The following is a 22,266-nucleotide window of genomic DNA, read 5'->3' as shown; positions in this document are numbered from 1 at the left end:
TTATTAATTCCCCCAAAACCAAATTAAATTATGAAAACTTTAAATCATCTAGAATTTTTTCAAATAGATATAGGAAGATGTGGTGTGAGTGCCAATGAGACAACTCTCCATACAAATAACAATTTAAAAAGTAAACCATTATAGGTTAAAGTACGGCCTTCAACACGGAGCCTTAGCTCACACCGAACAACAAGCTATAAAGGGCCCCAAAATTACTAGTGTAAAACCATTCAAACGGGAAAACCAACGGTCTAATCTATATAAACAAAACGAGAAACGAGAAACACGTATATATTACATAAACAAACGACAACTACTGTACATCAGATTCCTGACTTAGGACAGGTGCAAACATTTGCAGCGGGATTAAACGTTTTAATGGATCACAAATGTTCATTAACATTCAAAATTCCTTGTTTTTTGAAATTGTATTGTGTGTTTGTCGTTTTGTTACAAATGTCTGTCCAAAAACAGCTAGAAGTTTTCAAGATTTTCAAAATTCAAGAGTCCTTTGTTCTTTGTTGAAATTCTATTGTGTGTTTGCTGTCTGATAAAAAAAAATAATATCCAAAACAGCTAGATGTTTTCAAAGTTTTACACATTCAAGAATCCTTCTTTGTTAAAATTGTAATGTGTGTTTGCCGTCTCATTACAAATGCCTATTCAAAACAGCTAGAAGTTTTCAAAATTTTCCATAAATTCAATAGTTCTTTTTTGTTGAACTTCTGTATTGTGTGTTTGCCGTCTAATTACATACGCCTATTCAACACAGCTAGAAGTTTTCAACATTCAAAAGGCCTTTCATTGTACTTGGTTGTAATTGTATTGTGTGTTTGCCGTCTCACTAAAAATATCTCATCCGGTCCCGCACGTCACCCTTTCTGAATGTGCATTTTGATTTTCTGAATCATCTGTTGCAGATCTGACCAAACATAATTCACACAAGACTGATTTGTTTTGTCATTCCTTCAGGGTCTTTGACAGTACAAGGAAACATATAAAAAAAATTACTCACTGTATATCATTCATTTTATTGTTTCAAATTTACTCATTACTTACTACTATTAATTGTCAATGATATTTTTAGAAGTGATAATATTTTATTATTCTAAATTATGAAAAATAATATGTCTGTGGTAAAACATAATGAGGCTAAAAATATCATATTTTAATTGCATCAGATATTTGAGGTTCAATAATTTAGTAACAAAACCTGAAACGTAGTAAGTTTATCAGGATAATTTGTTCTTGTGTTCAAAACTGTTTTATCTGAGCAACTATTTAAATACACAGAGGAAAAATCTACTATTCAATATAGACAAACTTTATCCTGCCACATTATTTATGTATGTGCCTGTCCCGAAGTTAGGAGCCTGTAATTCAGTGGTTGTTGTTTATGTGTTACATATTTGTGTTTCGTTCATTTTTTTATATAAATAAGGCCGTTAGTTTTCTTGTTTGAATTGTTTTACATTGTCTTATCGGGGCCTTTTATAGCTGACTGCAGTATGATGGGCTTTGCTCATTGATCTTACGGTGACCTATAGTTGTTAATATCTGTGGCATTTTGGTCTCTTGTGGACAGTTGTCTCATTGGCAATCATACCACATCTTCTTTTTTATATTTATATTTGGACCCCTAAAGTTGGCACCTCTTGTTTTCAGTTACTAATTTCACTCTTATAACCAGCTTCACACAAACTGATAGTAACTAATCCAAACTTGTACTGATACCTGCATGGCCATGTATAAATGATGTCCCATAATTCATTCACAATTAAGTGCACGTGAAAATGAAGAGGAAACAAATAGAAAAATGCACTCTTTTAAAAACAAAAACAATCCCTGGATTGAACCTCCCAATTTAGAGCAACCTACATCTTATTTATACCCCCTTCAATTATACACCCACAGTAACATAGTGCCAGTGACTGACTGTGCCAAGATTTCCTACTAAAATAGATATGTTACATTCTTCCCCCACCACAAAGTACTTTGTCCCCTTTGTTGTAATATTTATTTACAAAAACTGACAGTTTAAGATGTCAAATATGAGGAAATAATTAAGTTCTGGGAGGTATCAATCTCAAATCTAGTACATACTTTTGTATAGATTGCAATTTTGCATAAATATCATACTTATATCATCCTTATAATTTGTGGATTAAGCATAATGTTTCAGGAATGATTTAGGAACCAAAAGATGTATTAGAACATGCAGAAGATGTGGTAAGAGTGCCAATGAAACAACTCTCCATCCAAGTCACAATTTGAAAAGCCAATTAACCATTAAAGTACAATTTACGGTCCCCAACATGGAGTCCTGACTCACACTGAACATCAAGCTATAAAGAGCCCAAAAAATGATTGTTTTAAAATTTATAATGTGCTGTGGCTAAAGGACACATCAGTTTATATCCTATAAGCTTACATTGTTTCATGCAAAATATCGAACAAATCTAAGTTTCTGTTTCCACAAGTATAATTCATCCAATTTTCACAAAATAATAACCATGATAACTAGGAATATTGTTAATAATCATCAGTCAGGATGGTTTAAAAGGAAAATATTATGAGACTAAAGAAAGTTTTGAAATCTTAATCATTTCAGGTACTTATCAAACTTTAAAAACTTTAAAATATTTTTTTTAACTCATTAAACTTTTGTAACAAACTATAAATTAATGTAAAACTATATGTTTTAGAACACCTTTAAAATGCAAGAAAATGAAATTAAACATATATTACCAAAAATATGGTCAAATTTCAAGATGATGGTTTTTTATATAACTTCTTATCATACTTCAAAAGACAAACATTTTTTTTTTACCATACTTCAAAAGGCAGAACACATTGCACTAAGTGTATTATACTTATATCAGCTTATTTACCCTTGACATATAAGTAAAAACTGGAAGTTCAAAATGTGGGTGTAATTATTTTGGGTAATAATTATAACTTACACCTGATCAAAATGTTTGCCAAGCATTTAACAATAAAGTTTTACAGTTAGTTAATGTCCTTACAAACGATATATACAGTAGAATCGCAGGTGATCGCTATAATATCCTCTCGGTTAATTGTCCTGATATAATCGTCAATTTATGTATTTCGGAAATATATCATTTTTGGACAAGTCATAAACTTTACATACATACAAGATGACAACTGTATATAACAAAAAAACACCTACGCGGCCTAAAAAAATGACAAGTTCTGTAATGTCTACCCCCAGGGGGCATTGCACTGCATATTTTTAATACACAGAAATTTCTTGTACACCTTTTGTTATCTAGACCCCTTAGTCAAAATTTGCATATTCATGCAAATGATACGAATAATAAATAGGCTACTTTTGAGATTGACTCATTCATACATGTTTTTTGTTACTTGAAATAAATTCTCATTTTTCATGTTTTTATTTTAATTCTATGAAAGATATTAATCAAAATGTAATATATAGGCTTAATAAATTCATAAACCTTTACCACACAAACATTTGTACTTTAAATGAACCAATAAAAAAAGATAACAACAATTTACAATATAAAAAAGAAGATGTGGTATTATACTGCCAATGATTATAACTCACCACAAGAGATCAAATGACACAAATATTAAAACTACAGGTCACTGTATGGAATTCAACAATGAGCAAAGACCATATCATTTAGTCAGCTATAAAAGGTACCGAACAAGTTTACTTAACAATTAATGTATTTTGAAACTGGGATAAAAGAACCTACGTTTTTCCATGTTAAAAAAGAGGCTGTGCGAAAACTTCTCCCGGAAAAATATTTAACAACAATTTATATTTTTAATTTTTAAGTCAGTACGTTTAACATACATATATATTTCTTAGAAATCATAATATGTCATCCATTTTTCTTTTTTTCTAGCAGCTGTTATAACACAATTAATTCTTTGGAAAAATTACAAATTTTACATGTTTTTTCTTGGTAGAGGAAGTTTGAGTGCCCCAGAGAAAACCACCAACCTATGATAGGAAGACAGGCTTGCAACCCTATTATATATATATAGTCAATTAAGATTTGAAACGAGTGCAACCGCACCAGCAGGGTTGGAACTCACAACCTCTGAGTGTTCGCAGGCCACTGAGGACCCTGATACAAAAATGAAAGCTTTCGTTAACAAACGAAGGGAGGTAATTCATCACACTTTTATCTTACTGTGGACTCATTTATATTCGTCATATACCAACTTTGAAGATTTCGTGGGTGCAGGAGAACCACAAATTTAAATGTTCAACGAAATTACAAATTTTCTAAAAGAATCTAATAGCTGACTTTGCCAAATTAATGAAATCAAAAATCCACAAAAAATAAAAGTTTTCCTCAATCCACGAAAATTGGTGCCCATGAAAATAGATGAATCCATAGTTATAATTCATGACAAAACAGAAAACAAACAATTCAGCATATCCATATTGCGCAATTCCATTTCATGGCGTCAGGATGTCAAAAATTAATAAACAAATACACTGATACATAAAGTTTCTATTTCATATCTTAGAAATGATTATTGCCATAATTTTCCATATTGCCACCAATTTACAGAATCTATTTCACAATTAATAGAATCTATTTCATAACAGAGGAAATCAACACTTAACCAGCTTTGATCACCTATTATCAGTTAATGGTTATGTTTTGATTAATTAATTCTATTTTTCGGGATGAATGGTCAGACAAGGTAGTTGAAATGTAAATTTTTCCACAGCTTATTCAAGCAGGGAGACTTTTAATAGTTTATGAGAGCTTGATAAAAAATGAGTCCAATGTACTTGTAAAAATCGTTTTGTTCATGTTTTATGCATTATTGGGTTCTAATGCACTATAGAAATGGCATATTTATTCATTACCGGTATATAGATTTCATGTCATTTATAATATATTTTCTAGGAAGGTAGGGTTAGGACAAACAAACATATTTTTTATGGCCTTAAATGATTGATTGATTTTTGGTGATTTAACACCACTTTTAAGCACCGCATTAAGGCTATTTCGTGGCAGCCAGTTTTTATTGGTGAAGGAATCCAGAGTGCCTGGAGAAAACCAGCAACCTTGAACGATAGGAAAACTGACAATCCTTAGAGTCAATTAAGATTGGAGTCGAGCGCACTTGCACAAACGGGGTTAGAACTCACAACCTCAGTGTTGACTGGCTATTGATTACAGAAGTAACTACTTAGACCAATCGGCCACCGAGGCCCCTGGCCCTAAATGATACAGAAAAAAGTGTAATTAAAGTCTCATCAATAATTTTTCCTGCAGTTCAAAAGGAGTAAATGCATTATGTACAGGCAAACTGATGAATTCTCATTTCTTCAATCATCCCCCTCTCCCCCAAAAAAAGGGGGATGTATACAAATAGGTAATCTACTACTCACCATATACATTTAATAAATCCAGATCTATATCATATCCAAAACTACCATGAAAAACATCTTCATATTACAGTTCACTTTGGCACAATGCATTTTCTACAAAAGAAAAATACAAAAAAGTTAGTGGCATTTTCAGTATGCACTTATTTACTCATAGCATACATATGTAAGTGAGAGTAGGGAGATGTAATTTATCTAGGTAAGTATGCCTTTAGTCTGAAGAACAGTGTTTGAAATTAAGAAGAGACCATTGGCCGTGTACTAAGTGTTCCTAGCAAGGACATACTACATATACAAGTGAGAGTGGGGTGATGTATGACTTTGCTCATTGTTGAATGCTGTACTATATGACCTATAGTTGTTCATTTATGTGTCATTCGGCTCTTGGGAATAGTCATTTCATTGGCAATCATATAACATTTTCTTTTTTCTATTGATAAGTGTTCCTTCAAGTGAACAGTGTTTGAAATTTAGAAGAGACCTGATTGTTATGAAGTGTGCTATTTTTCCTATACAGCCTTTTACACCTGTCATTAGTGATAATGAATTGCTAATCCTTCTGGAGCACTGCCTGACTGTGCATGGGGCTGTATAGCCAGTCAAGGTCGTTAAAAATATTCCATCATCTAACTGCCCGACTATGCAGGGACTGTATAGCCAGTTAAGGTTGTTAAAAATATTCCATGATCATGTCACTGTCTGACTGTGCAGGGGCTGTATAACCAGTCAAGGTCATTAAAAATATTTCCTCATGTCACTGTCTGAATGTGCAGGGGCTGTATAGCCAGTAATGGTTGTTAAAAATATTCCATTATGTCACTATCTGATTGTGCAGGGGCTGTATAGCCAGTCAAGGTCAAAAATATTCCCGCATGTCACTGTCTGACTGTGCAGGGGCTGTATAGTGGGTCAAGGTCGTTAAAAATATTCCCTCATGTCACTGCCTGACTGTGCAGGGGCTGTATAGCCAGTCAAGATCGTTAAAAATATTCCATCATGTCACTGCCTGACTGTGCAGGCGCTGTATAGCCAGTCAAGGTCGTTAAAAATATTCCATCATATCACTGCCTGACTTTTCATGACTACTAAAACTTTAGTTTTATGTGTAGTGATTACATAGCATCACATAAAATTGGAAATGCCGAATGTGTCAGAGACAAAAACCCAACCAAAGAGCAGAAAACAGCTGAAGGGCACCAATGAGTTTCCAACACAACGAGAAAATCCTGTACCAAAGGGCGTGCTTCAGCTGGCCCCTAAACAAAAATGTGTATTAGTTCAGTAAAAATGGAAGTCACACTAAACTCCAAAACATGTAAATGAACTTAAATTTATAAACATAAAAGACTAACAAGTAAAGGTCACTGCAGACTCAATCCTGACTTGGGACAGATGCAAAAAGTTATAGTGCAAAAACCAAAAGTATTCAGATGATTTGGAAATTAGTATGGCGTTCATTATCACTGAACTAGAATATATTTGTTTAGGGGCCAGCTGAGGTACGCCTCCGGGTGCGGGAATTTTTCGCTACATTGAAGACCTGTTGGTGACCTTCTGCTGTTGTTTTTTCTATGGTCGGGTTGTTGTCTCTTTGACAGATTCCCCATTTCCATTCTCAATTTTATTCTTATGAAATAACTTTCAGGGACTACTGAATATCCATTAAAGTCCAGGGATGACTACAACTTCACTCAGCCTGGTGTAATCAAGACTGAAGTCAAATGGGGAATCAACTGTATTTTTAAATTCTTTGTACTATTGTAAATTCAGAAATTATTCAAATGTTTTTTTTATTGCGAAAAATGTGACAAGGTTATAATCACAATAATATAATTTTACATTATGAATTTTCATATATGAATTGAACAGGATTTTTTCTCAATATCGCAAAAATGAAAATTTTTAATCTCAAATCACAAAATCGCAATAATAAATACAGACAATAATTTCTGAATTAACAGTATCATGTTGTTTAAGATAAATGTTGAAAATATTATTAAAAATAATGGCCATTGGAATCAAAAGTTTGAAACTGCCTGCAAGCTGAACCATTATATAATTCAGTTCTAAACTCTAAAAATTCTAACAGAAAATCTGACAGAATTTTTTAATCATAACAATCACAATTTACATATATATATAGAAAAGGCCACATGTGGAGCAGGATCTGCTGACCCTCTAAATTACCTGAAGTCACCCAAGTTTTTGATGGGGTTCTTGCAGTGAGAGATCCGGGGGGGGCCCCCTTTTTTGCCGCAAATCAATGCATTTAAATGGGGACATATTGTTGGAACCCCCTTTATCCTGGGTTGGGACCCCTTTTAAAAATGGCTGGAGCCACCCTTGTCTTGTTGCTCTGATCGAGTCTTTAGTTTTCTATGATGTGTTTTGATTTTTGAAGGGGATGGTATTGCCACTTTTAATTCTGACTAAATGAGTATAAATGTCCTTTTGGTATATAATATTTCACCTGTCTAGCTTTATATGGTTCAAACATGAAAATATATTATACAATTAAATCCATTAAAAATATCAACACTAATATATAAAACAGGTTCTTGTAAAATGAATTTTAGTGAAGCTATCAATGACTGTCTAGTATAAACTTTTAATACAATACATTAATATGGATACAACACAATTGCCTTGAGCCATATATATTTTAAAAAAAAAAACATGATTTTTCTTATAACATACCCGTAGCCAGGGGGGGTTCGAGGGGTTCGGACGAACCCCCCCTTGAAAACTAATAAGCACTGTTAAAGTCGATGTTCTGTTCGAATTGTGACTGTTAAAGTCGAGTTTGTGAGTCAAACGAACCCCCCTTTGGAAAATCCTGGCTACGGGCCTGTATAATATATATAGCACTTTTCATTAATATTGCATTTCATAAATTCAGGTTTTTCTCATTTATTCAGATGTAATATATATTATATATCAATAAGAAATTCTTTCCTGTTTTTTAATGAATGAAATTCACGGAAAACAATCAAAATAATCACAAAATGATACTAAATTGCATTGCATTTTTATCAGTAATACTAGTGTTCAAATGTTTAAAGAAGTTTATAAAATTAACAGCTAAAAATGAGAAATTAAATATTGAAACTATGCACTTAAGCAAGTCCCCCTTTTCATTCAATAGATGCTTATTTTTCTGTATAAAATGAAACTGAATTCTGCAATCATGACACTTTAATAAAGCAAATATGAATAATGTATTTTTAAAGCTTATACAGTCTAATTATGCTCCATGTTAAAAGTTTTGAATAAATACAGTTAATAACAATGTTTCATTATTTTTTTAAATGATTCATTCAAAGAACATATATAAAGAAAGACAACTCTACATATGAAGCAAAAGGGAAATAATCCAAATTGCAAGGACCCATTTCCTTACAATTTGTTTTATTTTTTTGTTTTGAACTCATTTCAAAGTTTCAAGATTGTTCAATAACCTTGCAATACAGCTAAAGTTTTACTTGATTCTTTTTTGAAGCAAAAGATGTTTGCCAACATTTTTTTTCAAAAACAATATTTTTACAGCTAAAATGCTGAATCCATGTATTTAGCTATAATATATATATATATCTTTATGGTTACAAAGTCTGGGATAAGGTAAAAATACTTCATGTATCCAACTAACAAAAGTTAAAATATACATCATAAGTTTTAAATCTTTTTTTAATATTTGTTTTTTTTATACATCTAATTTTATTGATGACTCTAGCTATCCGATAGTACTACAAAAAATAAAAGCAACTGAAAGATTAATTTCTTACCTAAGTAATAGCTATAACTACATCTACCTATAACTTCTTAAATTCTTCTTTCGTTACACATAATGAAAATATAAAAAACCAACAAATATACCATTTGACACATAGATCATCATTTACCAAGAAAAAAATATTCCGAACATTTTCCAAGAAAATAATCCATCCAAATAAAACAATCTAAAACAAAAACTCCATGATACTAGACGGCCATATTGTCAACTTAACGACTGGTGGTACTCTACACATACAGTCACTACCAAGTTTTTTTTTACGCCTCGTCAAGTGTCTTTTACGATAGGTTATTTTTATACCTATCATTTATCATTGTACTACTGACAAAAAACAATGTGTCAACATGAATTATAATGTTAGACAATTAATAAACTTGTACTAGTCATTAGCCTTGTAAGAATGTTACTAAACAGGTATTGTATTAAAGGTGTATTCACACTTAAAAGGGGGGTACCTAACGGCTTTTGATTAAAATAGAATCGGTTAATTTTTATAAGATTTTTATAAAAATTATAAAAAATACAAAAATAACTATATATTAATGAAAAAAGTATAAAAAAATTTGAGCCACATTAATACTTGTAACACTGTTACTTAACAGTATAATACAATGTGTATTCACACTTTAAAGGAGGGTACCTACCGGCTCTTGATAAAAATAAATTTGATTCCATTAATTCATTTTTATAAAATTTTGACAAAAAACAATGTGTCAACATGAATTATAATGTTAGATAATTAATAAAATTGTACTAGTCATTCAAGCCGTGTAAGAATGTTACTAAACAGCATTATACAATGTGTATTCACACTTTAAAGGGGTACCTATATAATGGCTTTTGATTAAAAATAGATTTGGCTTGTTTACCCATTTTTATAAAATTAAAAAAAAAAAATTTGATTTTTGAAAAAAAAAATATTTGAATACAGAAATACTTGTATAATAATTATAGAATACAGCAAGATTTATTTTGGCTAAAAACTTTGAAAGATATTTTGCAATTTCAACAAATAAATACAGTGGGGCAAATTCTAAAAGTTCCTGAAAGTTTGTAAAAGTTGACCATCAAATTGGGTCTAATTGGAATAATGATTTTTTCTATAATTTTGAATTTTTGAAAACCAAATATATAAAAATAAATATTTCAATGTTCTTATATATATGTATAGTGAATAAAAATATTTAAAAAAAATACTTCATAATTTTCCCTGATTTATAGAATACATATAAAATAAACACTGTCTAAATTGAAAACAATGTTCCATCCTTATCAGATGGCGTTGGATAAAAACTGCAATTTTTATACGAAAACAATAAACTTGCAGAAAAGATGATAGTTAAAAACAAGTGCAAAAATTGGTAAATCAAATCCTTATCTCGACAATTAATGTCTCTTCAGTGATGTTAGGAATTGAAATTATAAACATTTGAAAGGCTACATATAGTTTACCTCAATTAAAGATAGACTCTTAAGTTTTGAGTCCAAATAGGTGAATGAATCATACAAACCCACAGGCAAATATAATACAAGCCCAAACGAAAAATTCTAAATTGAATGATTGTAGAATGTATATATATATATAATAGTATATCCCCTGGTTGTAGTAGTGTCTTATAGGCATGGTAATAACATCTACTACCAACAAACATTGGGTCAGAGGGTATAATTAATCCTGGCTTAGAGATTAATTCATTCAATTTGTCATTCAAATGAAATTGTACACAAAATGCCTAATACAGTCCAACACAAATTGCTGACTAAGCAGTTATGAGAAAAGATCATCAACAACATTCAAGGACTTTAATTAATTCTCATAAAAAGCTATTGTTTTGGAAGTAAGAGTGAAATCATTAAAGAAAATGACAAAAAATAAAGGTATAATGCCAGGCCTAAGCAAGACACATGAATATCTTCAAAATAAAACAATATGACCTTTGAGGCTAAGGTCATATCTTAAAGGTCATGTGACAGGAGATTTGTTCTTTGCCTAATATGTTATTTTCTTATTAATGTCAATTAAACAACATTTGCATTTTATCTTCTTCTGACCTTTTGTGGTTCATCTTCCGGCATAATTATATCTTCATGAATAAAAGGACACGCTGAAAAACTATATTTATTTCTTTAAGTAATTTGTTGGCAAAAGGTCAGCAAAAACAGATATAAATCAAAGGTCATAAGACTAACAGCTCACGGGCGGATCAAGCCATTTTAAAAAAACAGGGGGGGGGGCCCAACCCAGAGTGAAGAGTTCCAACTTTATGCTTGCATTCAAATGCATTGATAGTCAAAAAAAAAGGAGGGTTCCACCCCCTTAACCCCTGGGACCCCACCCCACCCCCATCCCCTGGATCCGCCACTGCAGCTCTCCATAGATGGACAGCAAGATCTATGATTTATCATGAATGTTTGACAGCTAATATATTTACTAATAAATTTTACATGGATTTTAGGTCGTATATATATATATATTTAGCTTAAAAATTAGGTAGACAATCATAATCTGCTTAAAATAACTTAATGAGAATGTAAATTTCAAAATTTTAAAATGCGAGTCATTATTTCATTTTCATAATTTACCTGTTTAGTGTAGATTATCTATCAAAACAAAAATTACTGCAAAATGATAACTTTGAACAGATATGTCATGTTAAGGAGGGGTATTTGTGAAAAATACCAGTCGAGAATGTTAAATTTCGCGAGCCATAAGGCGAGGGAAATTTATTCTCAAGACTGGTAAATTTTGCAAATACCCTTCAAAAACATGCTATATCTGTTTAATTACACCAAATGCTAATGTTCAAAACGCATTGATGATCGTGACTTTACAAGTATCCAGTCTAATAGAGTATTTTTGGCAAATACCACAGCAGAGAGGGTAAAAAAGGCATATAAATTTTGCATATATCTTGGCAGCGTTGAAAAATGAACGATATTCATTTGATAATGGTAAATTGATGAAAAATACACTTGCTATCAACCAATCAAAACCCAGGATTCTTACATAAAATGTCATTAAAAAAAATCTCAAGGAAACAGCTAAATAATTTGTGTAAAAAAAGATGTGACCAAAATTCCATCTTTCAGGTTGGGGAAAATATTATAAACAGTGTTAGGACCTTTAAACCTCACAAAATTTCATCTTCATGACAGACACTAAATTCTTTCAGTAGTACTATGAAGTTGCGGTTTATAATTATTGGAAACATTTACACACTTAAAATTAGCAAATTTCCAGAATAAGAAAAAAAAGAAACTATGCCAAGGTTTTTTGTACAGGATGTAGATTAAGGTGGTACCTAACACTACAGGGAGATAACTGTGTAAAGTCAGCTAAACGTTTAAATTACATTGTATTGTAAAAGGAATATTAAGCTTCTCAATGATCAAAATTGGTGTTTGTTAAATTGCTATATAACCAGTGTAATTATTCTGACAAAACGGTAGGTTAAAAATTTTTGAAATTTTTATATTTTTGTTAAAGGGTCAAAGTAAATACTTTGACAAAATTTCATGAAAATTAAACGAGCCAATTTAATTTTAGTGAAAGTGTTGGGTACCACCTTAAAATCGATCTTCTTCCTACAAACTATAATACAATCTAAAACTTGTGTTGAACATCAAAGAATTGAGAAATCAATCTAAAGGTTAATGATCTATTATATGACACAGCAAATTCATTATCATTTGTATTGTACAATTAAGACATGTATGCCAATTTCCAGAGTCCAAATAAAATAAAGTTGTATTGTTACACCACTATACAAGTTTAGCAATGTTTAGGCCGGGAGCTCACTCATCTTCAAATCTTTTAACTGAATTTTGATTTTGAAGCATTTCTATCTCTTTTGGAGTCCATTTCCCATTGAAACACAAAAAGGAAATAATTTTTGTTCCACCCCTCGGCCTCCACATTCCTAATGTGCCTCACAGTCCGAAGTCAGGAGCATGTGATTCAGTTGTTGTGATTTGTTGCTGTATATATATCATATTTATTTTTCTTTCATTTTTTTTACAAAACTTAGGTCATAAGTTTTCTTATTTGAATTATTGCTTTTAATTATACACTTTTTATAGCTGATCGACTTAAGGTGGTACCTAACACCTGAACTAAAATTAATTTGGCTCGTTTAATTTTCTTTAAATTTTGACAAAGTATTTAGTTTGACCCTTTGACAAAAATATAAAAATTTCAAAAACTTTGAACCAAGCATTTTATCAGAAAAATTACATTGGTTATGTAGCAGTTTGACAAAAACTTATTTTGATCATTGAGAAGCTTAATATACCCTTAACAACACAATGTCATTAAAACGTTCTGCTGATTTTACAGAGTTATCTCCCTGTAGTTAATTAAGATGTGGTTTTGGGTGTTGAAGTTCGTACATCATATAGATCTTAATTTTTATGTCATTTGGTGTCTGTTAGAGAGTTATCCCATTGTCAATCATACCACATCTTCTTATTTCTTATATTTTAATATTTAAGTCAAGTGACATATATAAAGTCTATACACTCAACAGTACAGAAAATGATACAAAACCACACAATTATAAGTACGTTTGTCCTTATGAAAATCATATAAATCAAGAATTAATTATTAATATTCATCACATGTTGTATTGTCAACTTCATAAATGACCAGTCTCTCACAAACAATGACCAGGCCAATTAAAAATATATGTGTGGTTCCGGTAACCCTACCTTTCCTACTTTTTCGCCTCAAAAATAGTCTACCCTAAAGATTTTATTGTCTATTTTCATTAAGCACTGCTAAAGTCAGAATGTTGCTCGCATAGACTCAATGTAAAAAAAAAAACAGAAAATAAAAAAAATCCCTACCTACCTACCCTTACTTTTTTCAGATGTAACTGGAACCACACATACTTTTTTATTTGGCCCCATCAGCTGGTTCCACCCACATACACTTTTAGCTTAATGACCCCCATGACATGACTTCAAATTATGGAGCAACCATTTAACTTCAATGGGAGTAAAAATTGGGCTATGGCTTAAAGAGCAAACACCATTATTTAGCTTCGACCCTATCGATCATATTATTTTATCAAAACATAATATTTATTTTGTCCCCCCCCCCCTTTAAATGATCCTTCCCTTAACATTGCAAAAAAAGCACAATAAGGAAATCATTTGGAGAATTGCTCAATAGGCAAATAATTGTACATGTAATCAATTTCTGTGAAAATTGTGTGTGTTCCAAATGTGTTTTAGCATTGGGAGAATAAGTTCACCCTTCATGACCTAGTAAGTCTTCCAGGAACTAATTCTAATTATAATTACAGACATGGCTAAAACCGAAACTCAATATAAAATTTCAGTCTTTAAGTCAATAAAAGTAAGGCCTTGAAAACCTCTACCATTTACAGCCCCAATGACTTCTAGGAACTAAGTTTAATGATAGACATGGCAAAATAGAAACTCAATATCAAAGTTCCTTCAACATCAATAAAAGTTATAGACCTTGAAAACCTCAGCTATTTACCACTCCTATATTTATTTACATCCTTAATGACCTCAAATATGTGTAACATCTGGGGACCCCATAAATCTTCCAAAACAGAACCCACCTTTACTCCAAATGTCTTCCAGGAACCAAGTCTAAATGACAGACATGGCAAAAACAGAAACTCAATAGAAAAGTTCCACTTAAGTCAATAAAAGGGAGGCCTTGAAAACCTCAATTATTATATATATATACCACTCCTATTTATTTACATTCCTTAATGACCTCAAAATTATAATATAAGTAATTGGCTCTCTTACCTCAAGAAAAAAATAGCAATCAGAAAATATATCTGATCGTCAAATCACATGTCGCTTCCTGATCAGTAAAAGTTTTAAACAGAAATATGACCTACTCGGAAAATCCACTTAAGTTTTTTAATGATTAAAAAAAACCTTCACAGTTTTTACCTGTGGCTTACCTGGTCATTGGCATTGTTTATTTAAAGTATACATATTTTGATAGTTGGCCAAGATTATGTTGATTAACGGAGCATAACCTACAACAACTGCCGCCCACAATTAAACTTTATATACTGAACAGCATAAAACCAACTATATCATTATCTACCAAAATTATTTTAAATATACTGCATACTTTATATACTGAACAACAGTTAACCTGCAACATTGAATCAACCAAATTTGTACTAAATATACTGTATACTTTATATACTGAACCTTCGTACACCTTTAATTATCCACCAAAGTTGTACTATATATACTGAATAGGAAACAGGCCATTCATTAGCAGGCGGTACCCGGTACTTTTACCCTCCTATGCTATTGACAAGTACCGCCTAAATGTAGGAATTTTTATATAAGATATTCATGGAATAAATTGAAAAGTACCACCTAGAAACGTGGAAAGTACCAGTCAACATGAAAGATAATGAAACCCCTGAGGAAAACACCTAGCTATAATAAAACAGCCATGTAGTGAACAACATCACATTTGCACCACTGCCACCAAAGTTTTGTATTTGTTATGTATATTTTGTGAGGTACTGAACAAAAATGTATACAGACACAATGAACAACCTCTGACAAATTTATAAATTCCATGAAGGTTTAACAAAGCTATTCAGATGTCTAAAACATTTTTTTACCAAAGACAGTGTTTCCATTTAATGTTGACTGCAAAATAACCTTAGTCCATTTATCATTAAACTTACTTTTTATCAATTTCATGTATATATGCCATGACTGTTTGTCAGTTATTGTTTAATAATATAATATATATTTATAAATTAGGTGAAACAAAAATGCATGACATAGATTTTTTCTATTTTGATAAATTAAAAATTGCTATTTAAGTATGGTAAAAAACAAAAAATTAAAAGCCATTGGATCTTAATATTTTTTAATTAGTAAATTCCTAAATAGTCATACAGTAGTTCTATAATTTAAAAAACAAACATAGTTTCTCCATTTATAATTTATTCACCATTTCAGAAAAATAGCACAGTTGACAATTATGGCCAACATTTTTATCATTTATTAGAACTTATATAAATGCCATACAAATCTGATGCACAACTTTTGATACAGAGTATAGAATTCAATTACCCTGTTGTTTACACATGTAACAGTACACCGTGTGCTGAAGATGCAAATATTTTATCTTATGGACTAGATATTGACCTCTAATTGAATATAGTGGAAATATTGTTTTCGTGGGCGGCTGTTTATACCTACATCAATCAGTATCACTGATAAAATAATCTTTTAATAAAAGATGAAGTTTGTTACTTTTTTATCATGCATAGAGTATGTTGCTGGCTAGGATGTAAACAAACCATTTGTCATGTGTCAGTATCTGAAGCATGAAACTGCAAAATGGCTTTGCTAATTAGATTTTCACTTCCTATTGCATCAATGATTGCATCAATAGATATTGACCTCTAAGGGAGCTACCATTTGATTTTTATGGGGGGGCTAGGATGAAAAATTTTGTCCTGCATTTTTTTTAGTTGTAATCTCTGTCCTGCCTTTTTATTTTTCACTCTATTCGGTCCTGCCTTTTTTTTTTAGTTTAGACGTTTTTTTACCTAAATTGTCATCCTGATTTCTTTTTTTTGCAATTGTCTCATCCTGGCTTTTTTTTACTCAAAATTCCTATCCTGACAATTTTTTTCAAATTTCATCCTAGCACCCCCCCCCCTCCCCCCCCCATAAAAATCAAATGGTAGCTCCCTAATTGAATATAGTGGAAATATATATTGTTGTTGTGGGTGCCAATAAGACAACCCTCCATCCAAGTCACAATTTGTAAAAGAAAACCATAAGGTTATAACATCTGGTACTTTGCCATACTTTAAGATTGTGGCATGAAAGTAGAAAATTGCTTTGCGTATCTGATTGCATCATAAGAATAATCTGTCCAATTACAATTTGCTTAAAATTTTAGGAGTATGATTTTTTAAATATATTTAAGACATGTAATATCATCATCAGAGGCTTATGGTCCATTATGAAACACAGTGTCCAATTTTTCAGAGAAAGACAAAAAGATTGCCTATGCCACAGATTCTCAAATAAAGTGTTTGACCCTCCCCTTCCCTTTATTTACCCCCCCCCCCCCCCTTCTTTTTTTTTTTTTTATAAAATCCTGATTCTGCCACTCTTCCCATTTTCTGTCAAAGAAAAAAATAAATATATCTATCTTTCCATTTTTTCAGACCAAATAAATTTTTATACTAAAATCTTGGGTGGTGTACCTTAACACAGTGCAAGAAGAACACCTCATTAACAAGCTTTAATTTTAAGTATTTGTCACCTTAAATCATCAGCAATCATGTCGGCTTCATAATAAATCACTCAATGCAAGCAACATATAGTAAGGGGAAGATATACATCTACAAGTGCAAAAATGCAGCTCTATACATTCATGACATTCAGACATTGTTGGTTGAAATCAAGACGAAAAATTACATCTTTACTTTTGTACCAACCTGACCTCATGATGTGTCAATTTTTTTGTTTAGGGTTGCTGTCACATAACAGTATTCTTTACTTTTATTTCTATACACTTAGATCTTAAATCATCTTTGTCTTTCAGAAGATGAGACTTGACTGTATACAACCATAACAAAGAGGATATTTTAAAGGGAGATAACTTCCACAGATCTCCTTACATGGAGGTGATTGAGTCTCATAGAAGTCTAAACATGAAAACTTTCATGCAAAAATTAGAAAAACAGAGGTTTGCTTAATATCATCATCAACAAAAATTGTTTAGCAACTAGAGTTATCTGTATCAGAATATGACTGTAAATGACCAAATAAAGAAGATCTCTTAAAAGGGAGATAAGTCACATAGAAGTCTAAACATGAAGACTTTTATGCAAAAATTTGAAAAATAGAGGTTTGATTAATATCAAACAAAAAATGTATCAAACGACTAGAGGTGACAGTAAATTACCACATAAAAAATAAAAATTGAGAATGGAAATGGGAAATGTGTCAAAGAGACAACAACCCAACCGAAGAGCAGAAAACAGCCACAGGCCACTAATGGGTCTTCAATACAGGGAGAAAATCTTACACCCAGAGACGTGCTCAGCTTGCTACGAAACAAAATGTGTACTTCTTCAGTCAAAAGGGAGATTAATTGCATAGAAGCCTTAACATGCATGAATACTTAAATTCATGCAAAAATTGGGAAAATAGAGATTTGTTTATCAAACAAAAATGTTTAGTGATCCTTACCTTTACATCAACGCCATTTCAACACACACCTCAGACACCTGTCCACTGACTTACCTGTAATTAACCTTGCTTAGTGACAGGTGTGATAAGGTATACTTTTCTAATTAATGCTATACTCCTATGTAATACTGTGAATGAACTAGATTAATTAATTAGACATTGTATATATAGAGATTGATGTCTCTTGCAGTCTTGGTTAAGTGGCTTAAGTTATTAAGTGGCTTAAGTTACTAAACAAAAATGAGAAAGGGGGTGGGAGTAAGGGGAGAGGGAGTCGCTAGGGGGAGGGGAGGTTGTATTAATTTTCTCTATGTGTCTTGATACATAGTGGCTTAGTTTACTAATCAAAAATGAGAAAGGGGGTGGGATTTAGGGAAAGGGGGATGGGGAGGTCTAGGGATATATATGGTATTGATTTATTCTACGGAATACTGTGTGTGATCTAGATTTATTAGACATTGTATAAAGAGATTGATGACCCTCAGTAGTGGATTAGTTTTTAAAAAAAATATAAGATATAGGGGGTTGATGAAGGGGGAGGGAGGGAAGGGTGAAGTCAGGTATTGATTACTTCTTATACTTATATCATTTATAATTACCTGGGACCCTTATATAATATTTTGTGCAAAAAAAATAGACGAGGACTATTATGAAGATAAGATAATTGATTGATAGATTGTCAAGCTTTTAATTAATGCCACTTAAATGAGCCACTTTTGGGCTATTTTGTAGTGGCCAGTTTTTACTCATGGAGGAATCGCCTGAGAGTGATCAGAGAAAACCAACAACTTTCAATAGGTAACTGACAACTCTAGTCAATGAAGATTGGAGTTGTGTGCAAACACAGGAGCAGGGTTCAAACTCACAACCTCAGGGTTGCCTGGCTATATACAGTGATTACAGAAATAACTACTAAGATCTCTCGGCCACCCAGGCCCTGATAAGACAATTAAACTAGTTATATATATACTTAACCCATCAACACCAACACAAGTGAATAAACTAGGATCCTTTATAAAAAAGTCAATGGAACTGAGGACAGGGGACCCTTTAATATTTACCTGAATTTGTATATATATATATATTGAGTTACTAAATAGTTATTGTCTTTATTTGTTTTTGTTGTTGTTATATGTCACAAACTGTAAAGTTTATATGGCAATAAAACTTTGAATTGAATTGAATTCGTTGAATATAAACTCTAAATGTTTAATTTCATATCAGGAGCGAAATGTCTTGGCTACATATACAGATGTTTCAAATCATATGTTTTTTTATTTACAAAGATATATATGTTTTATTTATTTTAAATAAAATCATGACTGCATGACACTTAAAAAGAAGAACTTGCAAACAGAAAACAATTTTTCAATAACAGCTATGTGACTTGGTTCACTGGCAGTTGCTACTGTTACTTAAAACTGACTGTTACATGCAGTCACATTGTTACTGTCTCCTTGACCATGTTGACATTTACATATTTATCACTAATATGACCTTGACCTTTTTTTTTAATATAAAATTACTTAAAAGATTATAAACATTAAGTACAGTTGAACTGAAAATTTTATGTCTTTTTAATGCCTTAAAAATTAAGCTACTTGTAACATCATTGTAATCTGACCTATTATTTGAACTTTTAAACAACCCTACAAAGTTTTTAAACCACTTACATTAAACATGTTAAATGTAGGTTAATTCAAACCTGTTTTTTTTTTCATTATAAAATATATAGTTTATTTCTGGTATATAAACAGAAAACATTTTTTCAATAATCATGATACATGTAACAGCTACAGTTAACTACACTGGGAGTATGCTATGGTTACTTAACACTGGCTGTTACAGTCACAATGGTATATGGCTCCTTGACATTTTTTTATTATTCATATGACCTTTACACTTTTTTTAATATAAATAATTAAACTTAAAAGATTATAAACATTAATGATTAAGGACAGTTGAACTGAAAGTTCTATGTCTTGTTAATGCGGTAAAAATTAAGCTATGTAACATCATTGTAATCTGACCTATTAATTTTGAACTTAATCCAACAACCTACAGTTTTTAAACCAATATTAAATGTATTAAATGTACATAAAGGTAATTATTTTTCATACCCGTTTTATTTAGTTAGGTGCATACGAACTAATAATGATAAGTTTACATGTTGGTACTGAAAATTGTATGTCTTGTTAATGCCTTAAAAATTAAGCTATGTAATCTGACCTATTAGATTTGAACTTTTAAACAACCCTACAAAGTTGTTTAAAAGTTTTTAAACCACTTACATTAAATGTAAGACAATTATTTTCAAACCTGATTTTTTTCACTATAAAATATATAGTTTATTTCTATAAACAGAAAACATTTTTTTAATAATCATGATAACAGCTATAGTTAACTGCACTGAGTATACTACCAGGTTACTTAACACTGATTGTAACAGTCACAATGTTCACTAACTGTCTCCTTGACATTTTTTTATTATTCATATGACCTTGACATATAAAATCAATGACTTAAAATATTATAAACATTAAGGACAGTTGAACTAAATATTATATGTCTTTTTAATGTCTTAAATATTAATCTACATATAAACATCATTGTAATCTGACCAGTATTATAAACTTTTCAACAACCTCCAGTTTTTTAAACACTTGCATTTAATGTATAAAAGCAATTATTTTTCATACCCGTTTTTTTCCTCCCACTATAAAATCTAATAGTCAGGTGCATACGAACTAATAATGTTTAGTTTACATGTTGGTAGGATTATTTTATGAATATTTGTATTTAATAAAGTTCTAACAAACTGAGGAATTAAATCTATTTTAACAGGTATTTAACCTTAATTAGGGGATCAAATATTTTTAAACACCCACAACTTTAAACAACTTATTAAAGTCCAAGACTAGATGTTTATCATTTTAAGCTAAAAAAATATTGTTTCAGGGCTCGAGATTTTCAATCTGATTTTAACACAGATTTGTTTCCAAGCTTTAATTGCTGACACAAAGAATCAGACAACATGTGCACCCCCCTTTTTTAACTTTTTATCCTTGCAATTATGATATTACATTTGTATATTAAAGCTTATAGTTGGAGACAACTATACAACCAATTTATAATAGAGACCATAATGATGAGGCAATTTCTATAACCCCAAAAAAATCATAAATATATCTTTTTTGGGCATTTTGTTGAAGAGATTGACAAAAACTACCAAAAATAACAATAATATTCTTAAATTGTGTTCAATAATGAATCTGTCAAGCTAAATACATAAGGATCGAGCTATTTCGTTTGTATTGATCAACTTAAGTTACATTATTTATGGCAGTAAGGGACATAACTCTAAAATGAATAGAATTAGTTTATGTTTTTTAACTAATTATTTATAGTTTATAGGAGACCGATTATAAATTTTTGATTTTTAATTTTCTTCTGTTGAGTTAAAGTTAATGAACTTTTAAGATAAAGATGGGTTATTCCAACAAATTATTAATCAAATGTCAAACAATTATATATTTTCAAAGCAAATCTTTGGACACTAACAAACAATCTATTATTTCAGCTTTGTTATAAATTATATACATTGCCATAGATATATCAATTGTTGGCTCTCTAAGACTGTCAGTCAATAATAGTTTAACCTGGAGTTTATTGACCATTATTGGATGTTTAGAATAGACTATTTTCATATTACCGACTTCTGACTCCAGATTATATGTAATATTTCGACTGGTTGTAACCTTTATAGTGCACTATCATTGGAAAACAGTAAACTTTCCCCTCGAATTAGGCCAAATAAAAAAGTATGTGTGGT

The 22,266-nt window shown here is 31.1% G+C and overlaps 1 protein-coding gene across 2 annotated transcripts in view; it reads right to left on the bottom strand.

Moving 5' to 3' along the window:
* The window catches only part of LOC139503740 (uncharacterized), an 89,292-nt gene that overhangs the window by 43,818 nt on the left and 23,208 nt on the right, over positions 1-22,266 (bottom strand). Inside the window, exons 1-2 of one of the 2 annotated variants that reach the window (XM_071293585.1) lie at positions 14,985-15,154; positions 5,411-5,503 (exon numbers count right to left, since the gene is read on the bottom strand). The gene's annotated coding sequence lies outside the window, so the exon portion shown is untranslated. Of the gene's footprint in view, positions 1-5,410; positions 5,504-14,984; positions 15,155-22,266 lie in introns of those variants that run through there. The other variant, XM_071293583.1, reaches the window with a different exon arrangement.

This window comes from Mytilus edulis, chromosome 14, assembly GCF_963676685.1.
Source record: "Mytilus edulis chromosome 14, xbMytEdul2.2, whole genome shotgun sequence".
NCBI lineage: Eukaryota > Metazoa > Mollusca > Bivalvia > Mytilida > Mytilidae > Mytilus > Mytilus edulis.
The sequence above is the reverse complement of the archived record's forward strand: the minus strand, read 5'-3'. Positions and strand labels throughout refer to the sequence as shown.